At 50.3% G+C, this 24,136-nt stretch overlaps 1 protein-coding gene across 1 annotated transcript in view; it reads left to right on the top strand.

The window, feature by feature from the left end:
- The first annotated feature begins 3,491 nt into the window (after positions 1-3,491).
- LOC148140952 (uncharacterized) overlaps positions 3,492-24,136 on the top strand; it is a 32,552-nt gene continuing 11,907 nt past the window's right edge. Inside the window, 2 exon segments of the mRNA XM_087979700.1 lie at positions 3,492-3,721; positions 4,374-4,505. The gene's annotated coding sequence lies outside the window, so the exon portion shown is untranslated.

The following is a 24,136-nucleotide window of genomic DNA, read 5'->3' as shown; positions in this document are numbered from 1 at the left end:
ACGGCCCGTGCTCACTCCGTCCCGGGACACGGCCCGTGCTCACTCCGTCCCGGGACACAGCCCGTACTCACTCTGCCCCGGGACACGGCCCGTACTCACTCCCCCCCGGGACACAGCCCGTGCTCACTCCGTCCCGGGACACGGCCCGTGCTCACTCCCCCCCCGGGACACGGCCCGTACTCACTCCGTCCCGGGACACGGCCAGTACTCACTCCGTCCCGGGACACGGCCCGTGCTCACTCTGTCCCGGGACACGGACCGTACTCACTCCCCCCCGGGACACGGCCCGTACTCACTCCATCCCGGGACACGGCCCGTACTCACTCCGTCCTGGGACACGGCCCGTGCTCACTCCATCCCAGGACACGGCCCGTGCTCACTCCCCCCCGGGACACGGCCCGTACTCACTCCATCCCGGGACACGGCCCGTACTCACTCCCCCCCCCGGGACACGGCCCGTGCTCACTCCATCCTGGGACACGGACCGTACTCACTCCGTCCCGGGACACGGCCCGTGCTCACTCCCCCCCGGGACACGGCCCGTACTCACTCCGTCCCGGGACACGGCCCGTACTCACTCCCTCCCCGGGACACAGCCCGTACTCACTCCGTCCCGGGACACGGCCCGTGCTCACTCCCCCCCGGGACACGGCCCGTGCTCACTCCGTCCCAGGGCACGGCCCGTACTCACTCCGTCCCGGGACACGGCCCGTACTCACTCCGTCCCGGGACACGGCCCGTGCTCACTCCGTCCAGGGACACGGCCCGTACTCACTCCCCCCCGGGACACAGCCCGTGCTCACTCCGTCCCGGGACACGGCCCGTGCTCACTCCCCCCCCGGGACACGGCCCGTACTCACTCCGTCCCGGGACACGGCCCGTACTCACTCCGTCCCGGGACACGGCCCGTGCTCACTCTGTCCCGGGACACGGACCGTACTCACTCCCCCCCGGGACACGGCCCGTACTCACTCCATCCCGGGACACGGCCCGTACTCACTCCGTCCTGGGACACGGCCCGTGCTCACTCCATCCCAGGACACGGCCCGTGCTCACTCCCCCCCGGGACACGGCCCGTACTCACTCCATCCCGGGACACGGCCCGTACTCACTCCGTCCCGGGACACGGCCCGTACTCACTCCCCCCCCGGGACACGGCCCGTGCTCACTCCATCCTGGGACACGGACCGTACTCACTCCGTCCCGGGACACGGCCCGTGCTCACTCCCCCCCGGGACACGGCCCGTACTCACTCCGTCCCGGGACACGGCCCGTACTCACTCCCCCCCCGGGACACAGCCCGTACTCACTCCGTCCCGGGACACGGCCCGTGCTCACTCCCCCCCGGGACACGGCCCGTTCTCACTCCGTCCCGGGACACGGCCCGTGCTCACTCCGTCCCGGGACACGGCCCGTACTCACTCCGTCCCGGGACACGGCCCGTGCTCACTCCCCCCCGGCACACGGCCTGTGCTCACTCCGTCCCAGGACACGGCCCGTGCTCACTCCGTCCCAGGACACGGCCCGTGCTCACTCCGTCCCGGGACACGACCCGTGCTCACTCCGTCCCGGGACACGGCCCGTGCTCACTCCGTCCCAGGACACGGCCCGTGCTCACTCCGTCCCGGGACACGGCCCGTGCTCACTCCGTCCCAGGACACGGCCCGTGCTCACTCCGTCCCGGGACACGACCCGTACTCACTCCGTCCCGGGACACGGCCCGTGCTCACTCCGTCCCGGGACACGGCCCGTGCTCACTCCGTCCCGGGACACGGCCCGTGCTCACTCCATCCCGGGACACGGCCCGTACTCACTCCGTCCCGGGACACAGCCCGTACTCACTCTGCCCCGGGACACGGCCCGTACTCACTCCCCCCCGGGACACAGCCCGTGCTCACTCCGTCCCGGGACACGGCCCGTGCTCACTCCCCCCCCGGGACACGGCCTGTACTCACTCCGTCCCGGGACACGGCCCGTACTCACTCCGTCCCGGGACACGGCCCGTGCTCACTCTGTCCCGGGACACGGACCGTACTCACTCCCCCCCGGGACACGGCCCGTACTCACTCCATCCCGGGACACGGCCCGTACTCACTCCGTCCTGGGACACGGCCCGTGCTCACTCCATCCCAGGACACGGCCCGTGCTCACTCCCCCCCGGGACACGGCCCGTACTCACTCCATCCCGGGACACGGCCCGTACTCACTCCGTCCCGGGACACGGCCCGTACTCACTCCCCCCCCGGGACACGGCCCGTACTCACTCCGTCCCGGGACACGGCCCGTACTCACTCCCCCCCCGGGACACAGCCCGTACTCACTCCGTCCCGGGACACGGCCCGTGCTCACTCCCCCCCGGGACACGGCCCGTGCTCACTCCGTCCCAGGGCACGGCCCGTACTCACTCCGTCCCGGGACACGGCCCGTGCTCACTCCGTCCCGGGACACGGCCCGTGCTCACTCCATCCCGGGACACGGCCTGTGCTCACTCCCCCCCGGGACACGGCCCGTGCTCACTCCGTCCCGGGACACGGCCCGTGCTCACTCCATCCTGGGACACGGCCCGTGCTCACTCCCCCCCGGGACACGGCCTGTACTCACTCCGTCCCGGGACACGGCCTGTGCTCACTCCGTCCCGGGACACGGCCTGCCTGTTTCCTGCCTTGAATCCATGATCTGATTGGTGCCTATTGCTCAGCCAGGAGGGCATCTCCCATCATGCTCTCTTGGTGACTGTGGGTGGGGTTTCATCAGCCATTTGGGGCCAATATCAGAATCTAGTGATCCCCTCGAACAGAATCTATAAATCCTGGTCTTGGAAACCAGGGCCAGCCCTCCCCTCCGAATACTCCTCATCTCTGAATGGTATTTAAATACACACATGGTCACATAAAGATTTCTGCTTTGATTGGTCTCACAGTGAACAAATATTTGCTTACATCCATGAACCCATGTTCTCAAGCACAGCAGGATCTGATGTTGGGATGTTGGGGGTCGGACGGGGGGTTCAGGCAGTCATGGAGAATATTGCTGAACCAATGCACAGTCATCCAGAATGTGTTCCTGTTTTGTGCTGAACAGAGATTCCTGCTCTCATCCTTGTGTTCCCCATTTCTCACTCACTGCCCCATGTTGTACAGCACAATTGGCCTTTGTTCTGACATGTTTTGTCCTTCGTCTGTCATGTGGGGATATGTTAAATCAGCAAACAAGAACTTTCAATCTTGCTTGGAAATGATTCGATATTCATTAAACCAAGCAGAAGTTAAAGTTTTGCTGAATCTCTTTGGTCTGTTATGGGAAATGAAACTCTACAATCGGCATTTCAGGAAAACTGTTGCCTTATGTTGGAAGACCAGAGTTAAAGTAAAATGTTTGGACACCTTATTGCTGAATCTCTGAGATAGCAGCAGCACTTCTGGGACAAGTTCAGAAGGTTACTATCTGCAAACAGTATCATCAAGTGTCCACAGTAAATATTCCTGTCTTGCATCTGATCACAGTTTTTTTCCACGTCCCAATACCAGTTGACATGAGACTTTCAGTCACTGAAACAATCAGAGACTGACTTCAATTCCCACCGAGGATGAGAGTCTGACCAGTGTTTCTGTTTTCTAACAGATACAATTATCACAGGAGCTGAGATCTCAGTGACAACCCTGGTCCATCCAGTCCGGACAGTGATTCTCCCACAGCTGGGTTACAGACACTTCACGTACAGGTCAGTGAAACAGACTGCTGTTTGTCAGTTATGATTATGAGGATGATCTTCTACATTATTCTGAGACAGTGAAAGGGTGGCTGAATGTGATAAAAATCAGCGTAACTGTCAGTGTAACAGTTTGAGATATCATTCAAGTGTTTGTGAAATATTTGTGGATATGTGTTTCACTGTAAAACATATATTATGCTTCAATGGATATGTGTTAGAGACAATCTGAAGGAAAACCCAGTAAAACTAGAAAAGGAGATATACCCATTGGATTTGTCGTTTGTACCACCAGGTATGACCAGTTCATTTCCAAGTGTGTTGTTTTGTTACTGTTCTTCCTCTCTCTGAGTTATTCTGGTTTTTCGGTAATATCAGCTTCTGAGTTGGGGGTTGCTCCTGCGTTGTGATATATTAAACATTCTGAATCAGTGCATTGCACTTCCCTGACAAATGTGACTGAGAGACTTCAGTTTTCTACTAACACTGTATCTGTCCATGTCTTCAACACCTTTAGGCTGCTCCTGAGCAGAGTGTCATCTTTTTGCACTTGTTGAATTTTCAACATTCTTCAATGTTGGCATCGTTATTCTGTCTGAATGTTCATTTCTGTGAAAAGACCATGAATCAGGAACGACTGACAGTTTTCCTGTTTTATATCAAGTGCTGTTGCTCCAGGAGGTGAGATCTTAGTGGAATCACTGCATCTCTCCACCCCCTACAGTGATTTCCCACAGAGCTGGAACTTCATGTATGGATCAGTAGAATAATTTCATCTCAAGGGATCCTGTTGAAAGTGAGTATAACTGTCTGAGTATGAAGATTCCTGGTGTATTATTGTGAGACAGCAAGAGTGTATGTGAATGTGACAGTAGTTGTGTTAGTAAACAGTCTTGCATGAGTGTGTACGTATGTGTGTGAAACAATGTTTTTGGAAATGTAAATGAGTACAAAGACATTATATTGTACTTCCATGTGCGCAAAAGTTTGTATAAAAGTCAGGAAGTTATGTTGTCATCAGAAAGGACACTGGTGTAACCACATCTGCAGCTCTGGGTACAGTATTGATCGTTCATGGAGGATGTAAAGGCATTGGAAACAGTTCAGAGAAGGTTTACCAGACTAATACCTGGATTGGTCGGGTGGCCTAATGACTAAAGGTTGGACAGGCTATGTTTGTATCTGCCGGAGTTGATATCTGCCTGTCAAGGCAACTTGATTAAAACTGATTCGATCCAGTGGGATCTTGACAGATTGATTTGGAGAAGGTGTTTTCTCTGAAGGGAGAATTGAGAAGGAGGGATGACTCCTTAAAGAGAGGGGGAAGTTCATTGAAATCAAAGATTAGGTACATTTCTTTTTCTCTTGAAGGGTTCATGAGGAACTGGAATTCTCTCACTGAAATGGCAGTGGAAACAACCCCTTGTGTATTTGTGAGTTGAAGGCAGAAGGATTCTTAGGGATAGAGAAAATTTTCCAGCTTTTCCATGAAAATCCCATTGTTTTCAAAGCTGCAGAGAAGGAGGTGACAATGACCTGGTGCTGAGTTTCTGAGTAGCACACACACAGAAATACACCAGCATCCTGAAGCTCAGTGACAGAGTGTGGAGTGATCACAGATTCGGATTAAATGGGGTGGGGATTGATCAGTTTCCTGCCTGTTGTGTAGAATATCTCCAAGGCAGGGTTTACTGACAGCCACATTGCTTTGCAGCCTTACCTTCTCTCAGGAGCTGTCTCTGAGAGTTTGCAACTTTAGAACAATTTAAATCCTGGAAAGGCCATATTTGCTGACACCTGGGCACGTGCATTTAGACACAGTGAGTTCCAAGGGGGTGGTGTGAGTAATTGGGAGGGTGTTCAGTTATGGGGATGGGGTCAGTGAGAGTAATGGGGGTGGGTGAGCTGAGTGATTGGATGCTTTCTATGTGTGTGTGGTTGGTAGTGATCAGTTTTATATCTAAGTCAGTAGTTAGAGCTGGTTTAATTTCCTCTGTATTTTGTTGGCAGTCAGTTGGCAGTAAGTCAGTCAGAACCCTCTAATGTCCCCAAAACCTGCTGAACAGCCGGGACCTTTCCCAATGGGTTTGTATGTTATGCAGAGACCCTCTGATATTCAGTCTCCTGGGCAGTTACCGCACAGTCAGTGCATTCCCTCTTTCAGGAAGTTCCAGTGGGTATCTTTCCATGTCTCCCCTTGAATGTTGTCCTGATTAGTCACTGTGGGCGAGTGTCTAATGGCAGGGATTGTGGAGAGATCAGTCCTTCTGGGCAGTGGCACTGCTTGCTGGGATGGTTTTACTGACCCAATGATATTGTCTATTTCCTCTGGGATTTTCCAATCAGGAATTCTGGGCTGGGAATTCAGTATCTGCAGGAGGAGGCCATTCAGCCCTGAAGATCATGGCTGGTCTGACTGAGGCATCAGCTCCACTTTGAGATCAGCCACATGATCAGATTGAATTTGTAGAGTAAATCAATACATCGCAATTCAAACTTCCTGGGGAATTACAGACTGGCTGTGTATTGTGTCAGGATTTCCAACAGGAGCATGGGATGAGGTTTTCCCTGATATAGGAGAATGGGATTGTTATATACTTGATGAGAAATTACAGACTCGACAATAAGTTTGAACAAGAAATGGTTTGTCACATATTAAGGATCTGTAGACAGCCTTCCATGTGGACCACTGTCTCCATTGGATCCATCATAGAAACCCCACAGTGTGGGAAACAGGCCCTTCAACCCTTCACATCAACCCTCTGAAGAGCATCCCCCTCCCAAACCCATTCCCATTACTCTACATTTAACCCCTGAATAACCACCACATCCCTGCACATCATGGGCAATAATCTTTGGACTGTGGGAGGAAACCAGAGCACCCAGAGGAAACCCATGTCGACACGGGGAGAATGTGCAAACTCCACACAGACAGTCTCCCGAGGGTGGGATCGAATCTGGGTCCCTGGCGCTGTGGGGCAGCAGTGCTAATCACTGAGCCACCATGACACCCCTAGAATCTATGGTGCATCTCACAAGTAGCTCTCTCTCTCTCTCTCCCTCCCTCCCTCTCTCTCCCTCTCTCTCTCGTGGGCTCATATCTCCACAGTTGGAGGTGTTACTCACACTGTACCAGACAGTGACCCTTTCAAACCTTTGATCAAGGACAGGGATTTTCTTTTAAACATGTTTGATAATTAGTCAAAGGAAAGTTCTGGAATGTGCCTTTGTAAAAGAAGTCAGGAGAAAGAAGCAGTTGATTTTTTTTGTTGCGGTTCATCCAGAGCAACTCGGTGAAGCAGGACCCTGTGCTCTATGGGCTGTTCCCGAGGCCACACACTGAGACAAATGTTGAACGTGCCTGCAGGACCATCAATCCAGTGAAAGATCTCTTTGGTGTCTTTGAGTTGCCCCTGACCAAGTGTTGCTGACTGGCATATTCCAAGGTCCAAGGACCATGTGCTGAGGGATCACTAAAGCTTGAGGCAGATGCTGTCAAGGCACAGTGGGGAAAGACCACTGTCTGAGGTCTTTCTGCCAAAGTTTAATGGGGGTTTGTTCAGTTAAGAGACTCTCTAGTGCTTCATATGCAAGTTAATATAGTCTTGTACAGTAAGAGATACCTTTGGTTTATTTGTTGGATAGAATCAAACTCCAATGTTTGTTTTTTTTCTTCACATGCTGTTTTACAGAACAGAACTGTATTTGTGATTATGTGTGTATAAAGAGGTTTTTTTGTGAGTAAAACATACTTTTGAATGAGAACATGTAAAAGGCCTAATGCCTTGGTTGAGGCTGTGACTGGTAGAATACGTCTCTCTGTCCTTAACAAAGATGTTGTTGATGTTATACTGCTAGAGGATGTTGGTAAGACACTGGCAGGATGGCAAGTTGCAAGTTATGTCAGAAAGGACTGAATGATTTTGCATCCAAGGTTTCTGATGGAAAAGAACAGTAGAAATTGCAGAGGCTCTGATCAGTATTTCTCAATCTCTACAGAGACATTGAGGTGCCAGAGGATTGGGGAATTGTAAATGTTCCTCCAGAAACCCAGAGATTCAGAAAGGTTATGGTGGAGATGGGAGGCCCTTCAGCCCATCCTGTTTGCAGTGCCTCCCTGTTCAGTCGAACTTACCTCCTGCCTTTTCCCCATACCTCTGCACATTATTTCCATTTAAACCATCTGATAGCCTCTTGTCTGTCTCAATTAAACCCGTCTCTACCATACTTTTAAAAGTGCATTCCATTCCCTAAAGAATTACAGTGTGTAATTGCTTTACTCATCTCATTTTTGCTTCTTTTTCAAAGTCACTTTAAAACTGGGCACTCTGGATCTTTATTTATATTTGTGTGAAAACAGATTCTCCATACTCATTCTATTCAGACACTCTTTTGGAATACTGTGTACAATTCTGGTCACCCTCCTATGGGAAGGATGTTGTTAAACTTGAGAGAGTGTAGAAAAATTTTACAAGGACATTGCCAGGACCGGAGGGTTTGGCCTATCAGGAGAGGCTGAATAGGCTGGGGCTGTTTTCCCTGGTGCATTAGAGACGGAGGGGTGACCTTATAGAGGTTTATAAAATCCTGAGGGGAATTGATAGAGTGAATAGCCAAGGTCTTTTTCCTTGGCTGGGGGAGTGCAAAACCAGAGGGCATAGGTTTGAGGTGAGAGAGGAAAGACGTAAAAAGGACCTGAGGGGCGATATTTTCAAGCAGAGGGTGGTGCAAGTCTGAAGTGAGCCACCAGAGGAAGTGGTGGAAGCAGGTCAAATTAGAACATTTAAAAGGCACCTGGATGGTTGGATGAATGAGAAGGAGTTAGAGGGATATGGGCCAAATGCTGGCAAATTGGAGTAGGTCAGATTGGGACGTCTGGTTGGTGTGGATGACTTGGACCAAAGGATCTATTTCCATGCTGTACAGCTCTATGACCCTATGTGCCTCATGAGTTTGTAAACTTTGATCAAATCTCTTCTTGGTTTTCATTTCTCCAGGGTAAAATGGTTCCAACATCTCCAATCTCTCCTTCTAGCTGAACAGAATATAAAACAAAAACAGAGAATTACCAAATGATTAATAAGGAGAGAAAAAATAGAGTATGAGAAAGTTACCCAAAAATATCAAAACAGATAGGAGAGATTTCTTTAGAAGTTTTGCAGAAATTTAACAATATCAGTGTGGGGCCTGTAGAAACTGAGTCTGGGGAGTTAGTAATGGAGGATCGGGAAATAGCAGACAAATTGAACAGATATTTTACATCGATCTTTGCAAAAGAGGATACAAGTCACATCCCAAACAAAGCTATAAATTAGGAATGGAGAGAGTGGGAGAAATGCAAGAAAACTATAATTACCTCAATGGAATACTAAGTAAACTGCTGGAACTGTGAGATGACAAGTCCCAGGCCCTAATGAATGTTACTCTTGGGTCTTAAAAGAAGTAGCTAGTGAGAAAGTTAATGCGATCGTTTTCATTTTCGCAAACTCATTAAATTTAGGGAAGATGTTCTTACATTACAAAATTGTAAGTATAGCTCCTTTATACAAAAGGGAGGGAGCCCAAAAGCAGGAAACTAAGCTAAAGAAAGTGAGCTTACCAACTGTCATAGGGACAATGTTAGAAGGTATTATTAAAGATTGTATAACAGGGCACTTTGGATTCAGTCAAGACAATCAGGCAGAGCCATAACATCTTTGTCAAAGGGAAATCAAGTTTAACTAATTTATTGGAGTTATTTGAAGAAGTAATTTATGCTGCAGAAAAAAGGGAACCAGTAGATGTATTCAGATATCCAGAAAGTATTTAATAAGGATCACATCTAAAGATATTGCAGATTATAAACTCTTCTGGCGTCAGGTGTATCATATTGGTTTAGATAGAAGAGCGGCTGGCTAACAGGAATCAGAGAGTAGGGAATAAGTGGGACTTTTTCAGAGCGGAAGTGGATACTGCAGATGCTGGAGATTAGAGTCAAGATCAGAGTGGTGCTGGAAAAGCACAGCAGGTCAGGCAGCATCCGAGGAGCAGGGAAATTGACCCTTCGGGCAAAAACCCTTCTTCAGGAATTCCAAAGCATCAATTTTCCTGCTCCTCAGATGTTGGCTGACCTGCTGTGCTTTTCCAGCACCACTCTGATCTTGGGTCTTTTTTTCAGCCTGGCATGATATCACTAACGGTGTGCCATAGGGTCATTGCCAGTGTCTCAACTGTTTACAATTGGTATTCATGGTATGGATCAAGGGATCAAAGGTATGGCAGCTAAGTTTGCTGATGATACAAAAAAGGTGACAAAAGGAACCTACAAGGGATGTAGATAATTTAAGTGAGCGGGCAATGATTTGGCAAATGGAGTGCACTGTGGGAAAGTCTGAAACTGTCCAGTTTGACAGTAAGAATTAAAAGAGTATGTATCTAATGTTGTGAGGGATCCTAGAGTGCTGAAATGAAAGAGAAATGATGTCTCGGTGCATGAATCCGAGAAGGTTAGTCGACAGGCACAGCAAGTAATCAGGAAAACTAATTGAAATAACTGCACGACGCGGTACTCTGTCACTGAGTCACCCTTTATTTACTTGGGTGCAGTTCTCTGGCTGAGACCAGCCAGTTCGAAGCCAGTCCCATGAACCGATGAGATTCTCATTCTCCTATTTATATTTGTTTGTTTTTGGTTATCCCCACATTACTACGATACAAGTGTTACTTGTTTTCCCCCACAGCACCTGTGTTGTGTGTGCACAAGTGCACGGCCTCAGTGAAAATACCATTGTGCAAATAACTTTACTCAATATTTCCTGAAGAAGGGCTCGTGCCCGAAATGTCGATTCTCCTGCTCCTTGGATGCTGCCTCACCTGCTGGGCTTTTCCAGCAACACATTTTCAACTCAATATTTCTACCACCAGAAGAACCAGAAACAAGCAAGACCCAAAAGGGGTGATGCTTACATGAGAAACACGGTGAAGCGGGAGGGTGGGGATTAAATGAAATTGGAATTGGAGAGCAATCCACAGACCCAAAGTGCCTATCTCTAATTCCATGTTTATTTTTTTTTGAGGTATGATGCCGGAAATGCTTATTCCAATTCCAAGATGGTTGTTGCAAGCAAATGTTCTTTAGGCACATCCTGTCTTCTCCCCTCACCACTGAAATAACTGCACAAAAGCTGGTATCCCAACACCAAGGCACCCTTTATGTACTTGGGTGCAGTACACTGGCTGTGGCTAGCGAGCTCAGATTCAGCTCCCTGCACTGAGGAGATTTTAATCCTCTGATTTTATACATATATATTATATATATATAAAACGTTAATACTCCTAGACTACTGCAGTAAGGCTTATATTCCCCAGCACCAGTGTTTGTGTCTGTGTGTAGGTGTAAGACACGGTCAAAAAGGCCAAGTGTAAATAAATTTATTCATACTGTGCCACCAGGAAAGACCCCCGTGTGGCGAATAGCCAGGGAGAAACAAAGCCCAGAGTGAGCATTGCTCACGTGAAAAAGGTGAACAGGAGGGGATGGGCTAAATCAAAACCGAGTTGGAGAGGGAAATAAAGCACTCCATCCCTCCCCACGGTACCCACCTCTAATCCCCAGTTTATATACTCATTCTTTCCCTTTTAGCTCAAAGAAACAAAACAGAAACCAAAAAAAAAGGAAGGCAATGTCTCAGACCAAGAGGATGTTTCCACAGAGTGCACTGGCTGTGGTCAACCAACTCACAGTCAGTCCCCTGAACTGAGGAGATTCTCATCTCCTGGTTTTATATATAAATATATACACATATATGGATATACTTTATTTCTGTTCTTCCACACAGAGAAGAAACATCAAGTGCAAAAAACTTCATTCATATTCCACCACCAGGAAGAACAAAGCACCCACGTGGCCAATGATAAGCAGAGCCCTTCTCATCAAAGGGTAATGCCGATGTGGTTGAAACAGTGAAGAGGAGGGCAGGGATTAAATCAAAACAGAGTTGAAGGGGTAAATAATGCCCTCCACTCCCTGCGGCACCCACCTCTCCCTGAACAACTCCAGGGTGTTGGTGGACACCGCATGCTCCTTCTCCAAGGACACCCGGGCCCTAACGTAACCGCGGAAGAGGGGCAGGCAGTCGTCTCCCTGTTTCTTTTTTTTTCTTTTTTTTTTAAGTCCCTGTTTTTTTTTCCGGAAATCACCTGTTTATTTTTTTTTCCCCCACACTACCACCTAAGTGCGGTAGTGCTTATTTTTTCCCCAGCACCCATGGTGTGTGTGTGTGCAGGTGTGAGACACAGTGAAAGACACAAAGTGCACGAATCTTTATTCAAATTCCACCACCAGGAAGATAGGAAAACACCCGGGTGGCCAGTGACAAACACTGCCCTTCACATCAAAGGGCAGTGCTGTGTGATCAAAACAGTGAAGGGGAGGGTAGGGACTAAATCAAAATAGAGTTGGGGGAGAAATAATGCACTCCACTCCCTGCGGGGCCCACCTCTCCCTGAATAACTCCAGGGTGTTGGTGGAGACCCTGGGCTCTAACGTAACCGTGGAAGAGGGGCAGGCAGTCGGCCCTAACGACCCCCTCCACGGTCGCCTGTGGAAATTGGTCAGCCAGGGTTCCTGATTCCCCAGGTTAACAACCCCAGTCAAGGATCTTGTTGTCAACGATGTCCACCTAATTCCAGTCACTACGCTGATACAATGTTCTGGCGAATTGTGTGGGAGGAGGGAGGCTATGCTTCAGTTATACAGGACATTGGTAAGACTGTATCGAGACTACTGTGTTCAGTGCTGGGCACCATACTTGTCATTAATGTTAATATTGAAAGCAGCTCAGAGAACGCTTACCAGACCAAAATCTGGAGTGAGAGAATTACTTTATGAGGAAAGGCTAGACAGACCAGGCCTGTATCCTCGGGAAGAAGGTGAGGACTGCAGATACTGGAGATCAAAGTCAAGAGTGTGGGGCTGGAAAAACACGGCAGGTCAGGCATCATCCGAGGAGCAGGAGAATCAATGTTTTGGGTAAGAGGCCTTCATCAGGAATGAGGCTTGGGAGCCTCGGGGGTGGAGAGATCAATGGGAGGGGGTGGGGTGGTGCTGGGGGTAAGGTAGCTGAGAATGCGACAGGGAGATGGAGGTGGCAGTAATGGTGATAGGTCAGAGAGCGGGGGGTGCGGATAGATAGGAAGGAAGATGAACAGATAGGACAGGTCATGAGGGCAGTGCTGAACTGGAAGTTGGGACTGGGATAAGGTGGGGTGGGGGAGAGGAAATGAGTAAACGGGTGAAGTCCACATTGATGCCATGTGTTTGGAAGGTCTCAAGGTGGAAGATGAGGTGTTCTTCCTCCAGGCATCGGATGGTTAGAGGGTGGCGATGGAGGAGGTCCAGGATTTGCATGTCCTTGGCGGAGTGGGAGGGAGAATTGAAGTGTTCGTCCACAGGGTGGTGGGATTGGTTGGTGTGGGTGTCCCGGAGATGTTCTCTGAAGGGCACTGCAAGTTGGCATCCTGTCTCCCTGATGTAGAGAAGACCTCATTGATCTTTTTATTTCAAACTGCTGCTGGTACATTGATCACCTTAACCTGTCTACCCCCCCCCCCACTCCAACTTCTCACCCTAGCAACACATAGCCCTCTACTCCCTCCGTTCCAACCTCAACTTCACCATCAAACCAGTGGATAAAGGGGGTGCAGTGGTAGTTTGGCAGACTGACCTCTACACCGCTGAAGCCAGGCGCCAATTCAAAGACACCTCCTCCTATTGCCCCCTTGACCATGAGCTCACCTCCCAACACCAAACCATCATCTGCCAGACCATACACTACCTCATCACCTCAGAGGACCTCTTACCCACAGTTTCCAACCTCAAGGTTCGGGAACCCTGCACCTCATGTTTCTGTCTCCTACCCAAGATCCACAAGCCTGACTACCCTGGCCGACCCATCGTCTCGGCCTGCTCCTATTCCACCGAACTAACCTCCACCAACCTTGATACTGTCCTATCCCGCCGGTCCAGAAACTCCCCACATACATTCGGGACACCACCCATGCCCTCTGCCTCCTCCAGGACATTCGTTTCCCTGGCCCCCAATGCCTCATCTTCACCATGGACATCCAGTCCCTATACACCTCCATCTGTCATGACCAGGGCCTCCAAGCCCTCCGTTCTTCCTCTCCCAGCGTCCCCACCAGTACCGCTTCACTGACACTCACATTTGTTTGGCTGAACTAGTCCTCACCCTCAATAATTTCTCCTTCGAATCCTCCCACTTCCTCCAGATGAAAGGGGTAGCCATGGGCACCCACATGCGCCCCAGCTATGCCGGTCTCTTTGTTGTTTATGTGGAATAGTCTATCTTCCACAGTTCCACCGGCACCGCTCCCAACGTTTCCTCCACTACATTGATGGTTGCACTGGCGCCACCTTGTGTTCCCGTGAGGGGGTTCAACAGTTCATCAACTTAACCAACATATTCCACTCTGACCTGAAGTTCACCAGGACCATCTCAGACACCTCCCTCCTCTTCTTGGATCTCTCCATCTCCATCAACAGTGACTGACTCAACACAGACATCTTCTCCAAACCCACTGACTCCCACCTTTACCTGGACTACACCACCTCCCACCCTACCTCCTGTAAAATTGCTATCCTGTATTCCCAATTCCTCCGCCTCCTGCTCCACCACAGAACACACCAGATGGCCTCCTTCTTCAATGACCACAATTTCCCTCCCACATGGTTGATGATGCCCTCTGGGGCACTTCCTGTACCTCTGCCCTCCAACTGCAACAAGGATAGAACCCCCTGGTCCTCACCTTCCATCCCGTACACATCACATCATCCTCCGTATACATCACATCATCCTCTGCCATTTCCGCCACCTGCAAACAGACCCCACCACAGAGACATATTTCCATCCCCACCCCTACCCGCTTTTCATAAAGACAATTCCCTTTGCGACTCTGTTGTCAGGTACACGCCCCCGACCGACCCACCCTCTCCTTCACCAGGATTGCAAAACCTGTGCCCACACCTCCCCCCTCACCTCCGTCCAATGCCCCAAAGGAGCCTTCCACATCCATCAGAGCTTTACCTGCACTTCCACCCATGTCACTTACTATATCTGTTGCTCCCAATGTGGTCTCCTCTACACTGGGGAGACAGGGCGCCAACTACTTGCAGAGGACTTTAGAGAACATCTTGGAGACACCTGCACCAACCAACCCCACTGCCTCGTGGCTGAACACTTCAACTCCCCCTCCCTCTCCGCCGAGGACATGCAAGTCCTGGGCCTCCCCCATCGCCACACCCAAACCACCTGACACCTGGAGGAAGAACACCTCATCTTTCGCTTTGGGACCCTCCAATCTCACAGCATCAATGTGGTCTTCACCAATATCCACATTTCCCCTCGCCACACCTTACCCCAGTTCCAACCTTACAGCTCAGCACCATCCTTCCTGTCCATCGTCCTTCCCACCTATCCACTCCACAATCCTTTCTGACCTATCATCATTACCCCCACCTCTATCCACCGATTACACTCTCAGTTACCTTCTCCCCAAGCCCCACCCCCTCCCATTGATCTCTCCACCCCCCCCCCCCCCCCGAGGCTCCCAGCCTCATTCCTGATGAAGGGCTCTTACCCGAAACGTCCATTCTCCTGCTCCTTGGATGCTGCCTGACCTGATGTGTTTTTTCAGCACCACACTCTCGACCCCGAATTCTATGGAGTTGAGTGATGTAATTGAAAGATAGGTTCTTGAGGGGACTTGGCTGGGTGGGTGTTAAAAGGATGGTTCCTCAGATGGAGCAGGTGCATAAGGCCGAGTGGCCTCATCTTGTTCCTTGTTCATAGCCATTAATTCCAGATTTCTGAATTACATTTACATTTTATCATTTACACTGTTGAAATTCAAACCCAAGTCCCAGTGCATTAGCTAGGGTCTGTGGATTATTATCCAGTCAGGGTTTGAAGACTTTGGGAATCTTCCTTTATTGTGGGCTGTTTAAGTGTCCACTAGCATTTCCAACAGGATGTGGTCAGAGTTTGGATTTGATCTGTCGGTTATGGGATCACTTCAATCTGTCTCAGGCTGTTTAGCGTCTCAGTTCTCTTGCAGCATTACTTCCCCAGGCTGACACCTCATATTTGTAAATGCTCTTGGCAGATCTCTTTAAAACTAGGGTCACTCCTCCAGTCCAGTGGGGATTGGCTGGGCCAGGAGCTCACAGATTGTGGTCATATGTAACGACGGCTGATCGCTACATCTCCTCATGGAAGCCCAGGTTGAGTTGCTAGATCTGTCAGGGCCACACAACAGAGATTCCCCGAATCATAGAGATGTACAGCATAGATCATGGCATCCAGATATCCGAGATAAATCTAGTCCCATTTGCCAACATTTGGCCAATATCTCTCTAAACCGTTGCATCCAGATGCCCTTTAAACGTAATTGCACCCACCTCTACCACTCCCTCTGGCAGCTCATTCCATACATACACCACCCTGTGTGTGAAGAAATTGCCCCTTTGATCCCTTTTAAATCTTTCCCCTCTCACCTTAAACCTGTGCTGTCTAATTTTGGATTCCCCACCCTGGGAAAAAGACTTTGTCTGTTTACCCTATCCATGCCCCTCAAGATTTTACAAACCTCTATAAGATCACCCCTCAGCCTCTGACATTCCAGGGAAAACAGCCCCTCCCTATAGGACAAAGGGTAACTAAGGAGAGAATAGGGTCCCTCAAAGGTCAGCAGGGCGGCCTTTGTGTGAAGCCGCAGGAGATGGGGAAGATACTAAACGAGTATTTCGCATCAGTATTTACTGTGAAAAAAGACATGGAAGATACAGAATTTAGGGAAATAGATGGTGACATCTTGAAAAATGTCCATATTAAGAGGAGGAAATGCTGGATGTCTTGAAATGCATAAAAGTGGATAAAACCTCACGACCTGATCAGGTGTACCCTAGAACTCTGTGGGAAGCTAGGGAAGTGATTGCCGGGCCTCTTACTGAGATATTTTTATCATCGATAGTCAAAGGTGAGGTGCCGGAAGACTGAAGGTTGGCAAACATGGTGCCAATGTTTAAGAAAGGTGGTAAGGACAAGCCAGGGAACTAAAGACTGGTGAGCCTGACTTCGGTGGTGGGTAAGTTGTTGGAGGGAATCCTGAGAGACAGGATGTACATATATTTGGAAAAGCAAGGACTGATTAGGGATAGTCAACATGGCTTTGTGCGTGGGAAATCATGTCTCACAAACTTGATTGAGTTTTCTGAATAAGTAACAAAGAGGATTGATGAGGGCAGAGCGGTAGATGTGATCTATATGGACTTCATTAAGGCATTTGACAAGGTTCCCAATGGGACACTGATTAGCAAGGTCAGATCTCATGGAATACAGGGAGAACTAGCCATTTGGATACAGAACTGGCTTGAAACTTTATTGCTGGAACAGCCCAGCAGGTCAGGCAGCATCCAGGGAACAGGAGATTCGACGTTTCGGGCACAGGCCCTTCTTCAGGAATGAGCAGAGAGTGTTCAGCAGGAGAAGATAAAAGGTAGGGAGGAGGGACTTGGAGGAGGGGCATTGGAAATGTGATAGGTGGAAAGAGGTCAAGGTGAGGGTGATAGGTCGGAGTAGGATGGAGGCGGAGAGGTCAAGAAGAAGACTGCAGGTCAGGAAGGCGGTGCCGGGCTGGAGGGATCCGGCTGAGACAAGGTGGGGGGGGGGATGAAGAAACTGGTGAAGTCCAAGTTCATCCCCTGTGGTTGGAGGGTTCCCAGTCGGAAGATAAGATGCTCCTCCTCCGACCGTCGGGTTGTTGTGGTTTGGCGGTGGATGAGTCCAATGACCTGCATATCCTCGGTGGAGTGGGAGGGGGAGTTGAAATGCTGTGCTACAGGTTGGTTGGGTTGGTTCGTCCGGGTGGCCCAGAGGTGCTCTCTGAATCGCTCCGCAAGTAGGCGGCCTGTCTCCCCAATATAGAGGAGGCCACACCGGCTGCAGCGGATGCAGTAGACGATGTGGGTGGAGGTGCAGGTGAATCTGTGGCGGATATGGAAGTTTCCTTTGGGGCCTTGGAGAGAAGTGAGGGGGGAGGTGTGGGCGCAAGTGTTGCACCGCCTGCGGTTGCAAGGGAAGGTGCCGGGAGTGGAGGTTGGGTCGGTGTGGGGTGTGGATCTGACAAGCTCAAACTGGCTCAAAGGTAGAAGACAGAGGGTAGTGGTGGAGGGTTGTTTTTCAGACTGGAGGCCTGTGACCAGTGAAGTGCCACAAGGATCGGTGCTGGGTCCACTACTTTTCATCATTTATATAAATGATTTGGATGTGAGCATAAGAGGTACAGTTAGTAAGTTTACAGATGACACCAAAATTGGAAATGTAGTGGACAGCGAAGACGGTTACCTCAGATTGCAATGGGATCTTGATCAGATGGGACAGTGGATTGAGAAGTGGCAGATGGAGTTTAATTTAGATAAATGTGAGGTGCTGCATTTTGGAAAAGCAAATCTTAGCAGGACTTACACACTATATAATGGTGAGCTCCTCGGGAGTGTTGCTGAACAAACAGACCTTGGAGTGCAGGTTCATAGCTCCTTGAAAGTGGAGTCGCAGGTTTGAGCTATAGAATCATAGAGGCATAGAGATGTACAGCACGGAAACAGACAGGACAATGAAGAAGGCGTTTGGTTTGCTTTCCTTTGGTTAGGCCAATGTTGGAATATTGCATGCAATTCTGGTCTCCTACCTATCGGAAAGATGTTGTGAAACTTGAAAGGGTTCAGAAAAGATTTACAAGGATGTTGCCAGGGTTGGAGAATTTGAGCTCTTGGGAGAGGTTGATTAAGCTAGGGTTTTTTTCCCTGGAGCACTGGAGGCTGAGGGGTGACCTTATAGAGGTTTACAAAATCATGAGGGGCATGGATAGGATAAATAAACAAAGACTTTTCACTTGGGCGGGGGGAGTACAGAACTAGAGGGCCAAGGTTTAGGGTGAGAGGGGAAAGATATAAAAGAGATCTAAGGGGCAACTTTTTCACACAGAGTGTGGTATGGGTATGGAATGAGCTGCCAGAGGATGTGGTGGAGGCTGGTACAATTACAACAGTTAAAAGGCATCTGGATCGGTACATGAAGAGGAAGGGTTTGGAGGGATATGGGCCAGGTGCTGGCAGGTGGGACTAGATTGGGTTGGGATTACTGGTCGGCATGGACGGGTTGGACCGAAGGGTCTGTTTCCATGCTGTACATCTCTATGACTCTATGACGCTATAGCTCAAACCTCTGTAAGGTAATCCCTCCAGCTCCAGGGAAAACAGCCACCCCATAGCTCAAACATTCGAGCATTGGCAACATCTTTGTCAATCTTTCAAGTTTCACAACATCCTTCTTTTAGCCTGGAGTCCAGAATTGTACACTGTATATCTTTTGGACTGTGGGAGGAAACCGGAGCACCCACAGTAAACCCACGCAGACACGGGGAGAATGTGCAAACTCCATACAGACAGTCACCCGAGGCCAGAATCAAACCCGGATCCCTAGCGCTGTGAGGTCTCTTTGTTCAGTAACACTCCCCAGGACCTTACCATTAGGTCCTGCCCTGTTTTACTTTTCCAAAATGCAGGACCTCACATTTATCTAAATTCAACTCCATCTGCCACTCCCCAGCCCATTGGCCCATCCGATCAAGATTCTGTTGTAATCTGAGGTAACCTTCTTCCCTGACCAGCATACCTCCAATTTTGGTGAAATCTGCAAACTTACTAACTATACCTCCTGTGTTCACATCCAGATCACTGAGATAAATGACAAAAAGCAGTGGAGCCAGCACCAATCCTTGTGGCATTCCACTGGTCACATGCCTCCAGTCTGAAAAGCAACCCTCCAGCACCACCCTCTGTCTTCTACCTTCAAGCCAGTTTTGTATCCAAATGGCTGGATCTCCCTATATCCCATGAGATCTAACCTTGCTAACCAGTCTCCCATGGGGAACCTTGTCAAATGCCTGACTGAAGTCCATATGGATCACATCCACTGCTCTGCCCTCATCAATCCCCTTTGTTACTTCTTTAAAAAATTCAATCAAGTTAGTGAGACTCGATTTCCCACACACAAAGGATGACTATCCCTAAACAGAACTTGCCTTTCCAAATACATGTAAATTCTGTCCCTCAGCATTCCCTCCAACAACTTGCCCACCACCGACATCAGGCTCACTGGTCTTTCATTCCCTGGTTGTTCCTTACACCTTTTTAAAACAGTTTGTATCACGTCAGCCAACCTTCAGTCTTCCGGCATCTCACCTGTGGCTATTGATGATAAAAATACCTCAGCAAGAGGCCCAGCAATCACTTCCTTAACTTCCCACAGAGTTCTAGGGTACACCTGATCAGTTCTCAGAGATTTATCCATATTTATGTATCTTAAACCATCCAACACCTCCTCTACTGGAATATGGATATTTTTCAAGATGTTGTCTTTTACCTGAACAGGAACATACTGTCCCTGGACTCTCGTTATCTCATTTTTAAATGTTTCCCATTTTCCATTTGTCTCTTTACCTGCAAATATCTGGTTTAAATCAACTTCTAATACCTTCAAAATTGACTTTCCTTCGAACTTTGACAATTACATCTGATCTCTCCTTTTCCTTCACTATTTTAAAACTAATAGAATTATGATCAATGGCCCCAAAGTGCTCCCTCACTGACACCTCAGTCACCTGCCCTGCCTTATTTCCCAAGAATAAGGCAGGTTTTTCATCTTCTCTGGTGGGTACATTCACACACTGAATCAAAACATTTTCTTGAACACACTTAATAAATTCCTCTTCATCCAAGTCCTTAGCTCTATGGCAGTCCCAGTCTATGCTTGGAAAGTTAAAATCCCCTACCATAACTACCCTACTATTCTTACAGCTAACTGAGATCTCCTTATTAATTTGTTTCGCAATTTCCTGCTGACTATTGAGGGGGAGGGGGTCCATAGTACAATCCCAATCAGATGGTCATCTCTTTCTTATTTCTCAGTTCCACCCAAATCACTTTCCTGACGTATTCCTCAGAATATCCTCTGTAAGTGTAGCCATAATGTTGTCCCTTATCAAAAACACCACTCTTTCTCCTCTCTTGCAGCCCCCTCCCCTTCTATCCATCCTATAGCATTTATACCCTGGAACACAAAGCTGCCAGTCCTGCTTATCCCTGAGCCACATCTCTGTAGTTGCTGTATTCCAATCCCATGTTCCCAGCCATGCCCTGAGTTTGTCTGCTTTCCCTGTTAGGCCTCTTGCATTGAAACAAATGCAGTTTCATTTATCAGTCCTACCTCTGTTGTTTTCCTACCTGCCCTGACTTGCTCCTCTTCCCAACGGCACCAGTCTCAGATTGGATCTCTTTCCTCACTATCTCCTTGGGTCACACCCCCTGACCTTACTAGTTTAAATCTTCCTGAACAGCTCTAGAAAATCTCCCTGCCAGTATATTAGTTCCTTTCCAATTCAGGTGCAATCTGTCCTTCTTGTACAGGTCACTTCTACCCCAGAAAAATGCGAACCTTTCTCCCCTGCACTTGCTCCTTAACCACCCATCCATCTGCTCTATCCCTTATTCCTATTGTCACCAGCTCATGGCACTGAAAGTCATGCAGATATGACAATCCTCAAGAACCTTTTTTCAAACATTCTGGCCTAACTTCCTAGATTCTCTCCTCAGAATCTCATCCTTTTCTCTTCCTCATTGCCTCTCACTGCCATCCATCACACCCCCCTGACTCCTGTACATTCCCCATTGCCTCTCACTGCCATCCATCACACCCCCCTGACTCCTGTACATTCCTCATTGCCTCTCACTGCCATCCATCACACCCTCCCGGCTCCTGTACATTCCTCATTGCCTCTCACTGCCATCCATCACACCCCCCCCGGCTCCTGTACATTCCTCATTGCCTCTCACTGCCATCCATCACACCTCCCCAGCTCCTGTACATTCCTCATTGCCTCTCACTGCCATCCATCACAGCACCCCCCAGCTCCTGTACATTCCTCATTGCCTCTCACTGCCATCCATCACACAGCCCTCCCCAGGCTCCTGTACATTCCTCATTGCCTCTCACTGCCATCCATCACACAGCCCTCCCCAGGCTCCTGTACATTCCTCATTGCCTCTCACTGCCATCCATCACACCCCCCTGACTCCTGTACATTCCTCATTGCCTCTCACTGCCATCCATCACACCCCCACACCCCCTCCCCAGGCTCCTGTACATTCCTCATTGCCTCTCACTGCCATCCATCACACCCCCCCCCCCCCGGCTTCTGTACATTCCCAATTGCCTCTCACTGCCATCCATCACACGCCCCTGGCTCCTGTACATTCCTCATTGCCTCTCAATGCCATCCATCACAGCACCCCCCCCCGGCTCCTGTACATTCCTCATTGCCTCTCACTGCCATCCATCACACCCCCACACCCCCCTCCCCAGGCTCCTGTACATTCCCAATTGCCTCTCACTGCCATCCATCACACCCCCCTGGCTCCTGTACATTCCTCATTGCCTCTCACTGCCATCCATCACAGCCCCCCCACCCGGCTCCTGTACATTCCTCATATACTCTCACTGCCATCCATCACACCCCCACACCCGGCTCCTGTACATTCCTCATTGCCTCTCACTGCCATCCATCACACCCCCCTCGGCTCCTGTACATTCCTCATTGCCTCTCACTGCCATCCATCACACCCCCCTCGGCTCCTGTACATTCCTCATTGCCTCTCACTGCCATCCATCACACCCCCTGGCTCCTGTACATTCCTCATTGCCTCTCACTGCCATCCATCACACCCCCCGGCTCCTGTACATTCCTCATTGCCTCTCACTGCCATCCATCACACCCCCCCCCCCCCAGCTCCTGTACATTCCTCATTGCCTCTCACTGCCATCCATCACACCCCCTGGCTCCTGTACATTCCTCATTGCCTCTCACTGCCATCCATCACAGCCACCCCCCCCGGCTCCTGTACATTCCTCATTGCCTCTCACTGCCATCCATTACAGCCCCCCCCCACCCAGCTTCTGTACATTCCCCATTGCCTCTCACTGCCATCCATCACACCCCCCCCCCTCCCCCGGCTCCTGTACATTCCTCATTGCCTCTCACTGCCATCCATCGCACCCCCCCCGGCTCCTGTACATTCCTCATTGCCTCTCACTGCCATCCATCACACCCCCCGGCTCCTGTACATTCCCCATTGCCTCTCACTGCCATCCATCACACCCCCCCCCTCCCCCGGCTCCTGTACATTCCTCATTGCCTCTCACTGCCATCCATCACACCCCCCCGGCTCCTGTACATTCCTCATTGCCTCTCACTGCCATCCATCACACCCCCCGGCTCCTGTACATTCCTCATTGCCTCTCACTGCCATCCATCACACCCCCCGGCTCCTGTACATTCCTCATTGCCTCTCACTGCCATCCATCACACACCCCCCCCCGGCTCCTGTACATTCCCAATTGCCTCTCACTGCCATCCATCACACCTCCCCAGCCCCTGTACATTCCTCATTGCCTCTCACTGCCATCCATCGCACCCCCCCCCGGCTCCTGTACATTCCTCATTGCCTCTCACTGCCATCCATCACACCCCCCGGCTCCTGTACATTCCCCATTGCCTCTCACTGCCATCCATCGCACCCCCCCCCGGCTCCTGTACATTCCTCATTGCCTCTCACTGCCATCCATCACACCCCCCGGCTCCTGTACATTCCTCATTGCCTCTCACTGCCTTCCATCACACCCCCTGGCTCCTGTACATTCCTCATTGCCTCTCACTGCCATCCATCACACCCCCCGGCTCCTGTACATTCCTCATTGCCTCTCACTGCCGTCCATCACACCCCCCCCCCCCCCGGCTCCTGTACATTCCTCATTGCCTCTCACTGCCATCCATCACACCCCCCCCCTCCCCCGGCTCCTGTACATTCCTCATTGCCTCTCACTGCCATCCATCACACCCCCCGGCTCCTGTACATTCCTCATTGCCTCTCACTGCCATCCACCACACCTCCCCCCTCCCCCTCCCCAGCTCCTGTACATTCCTCATTGCCTCTCACTGCCATCCATCACACCACCCCCCCCCCCCCCCCCCGACTCCTGTACATTCCTCATTGCCTCTCACTGCCATCCATCACACCCCCCGGCTCCTGTACATTCCTCATTGCCTCTCACTGCCATCCATCACGCAGCCCCTCCCCCGGCCCCTGTACATTCCTCATTGCCTCTCACTGCCATCCATCACGCAGCCCCTCCCCCGGCTCCTGTACATTCCTCATTGCCTCTCACTGCCATCCATCACACCCCCCCCCCCCCCTGACTCCTGTACATTCCTCATTGCCTCTCACTGCCATCCATCACACCCCCCGGCTCCTGT

The sequence above is a fragment of the Chiloscyllium plagiosum genome, unplaced genomic scaffold (genome assembly GCF_037043375.1).
Source record: "Chiloscyllium plagiosum isolate Xiang-an unplaced genomic scaffold, Cpla_swu_hap1 HiC_scaffold_35, whole genome shotgun sequence".
Lineage (NCBI taxonomy): Eukaryota > Metazoa > Chordata > Chondrichthyes > Orectolobiformes > Hemiscylliidae > Chiloscyllium > Chiloscyllium plagiosum.
This window is presented reverse-complemented; position numbering and strand designations above follow the sequence as displayed.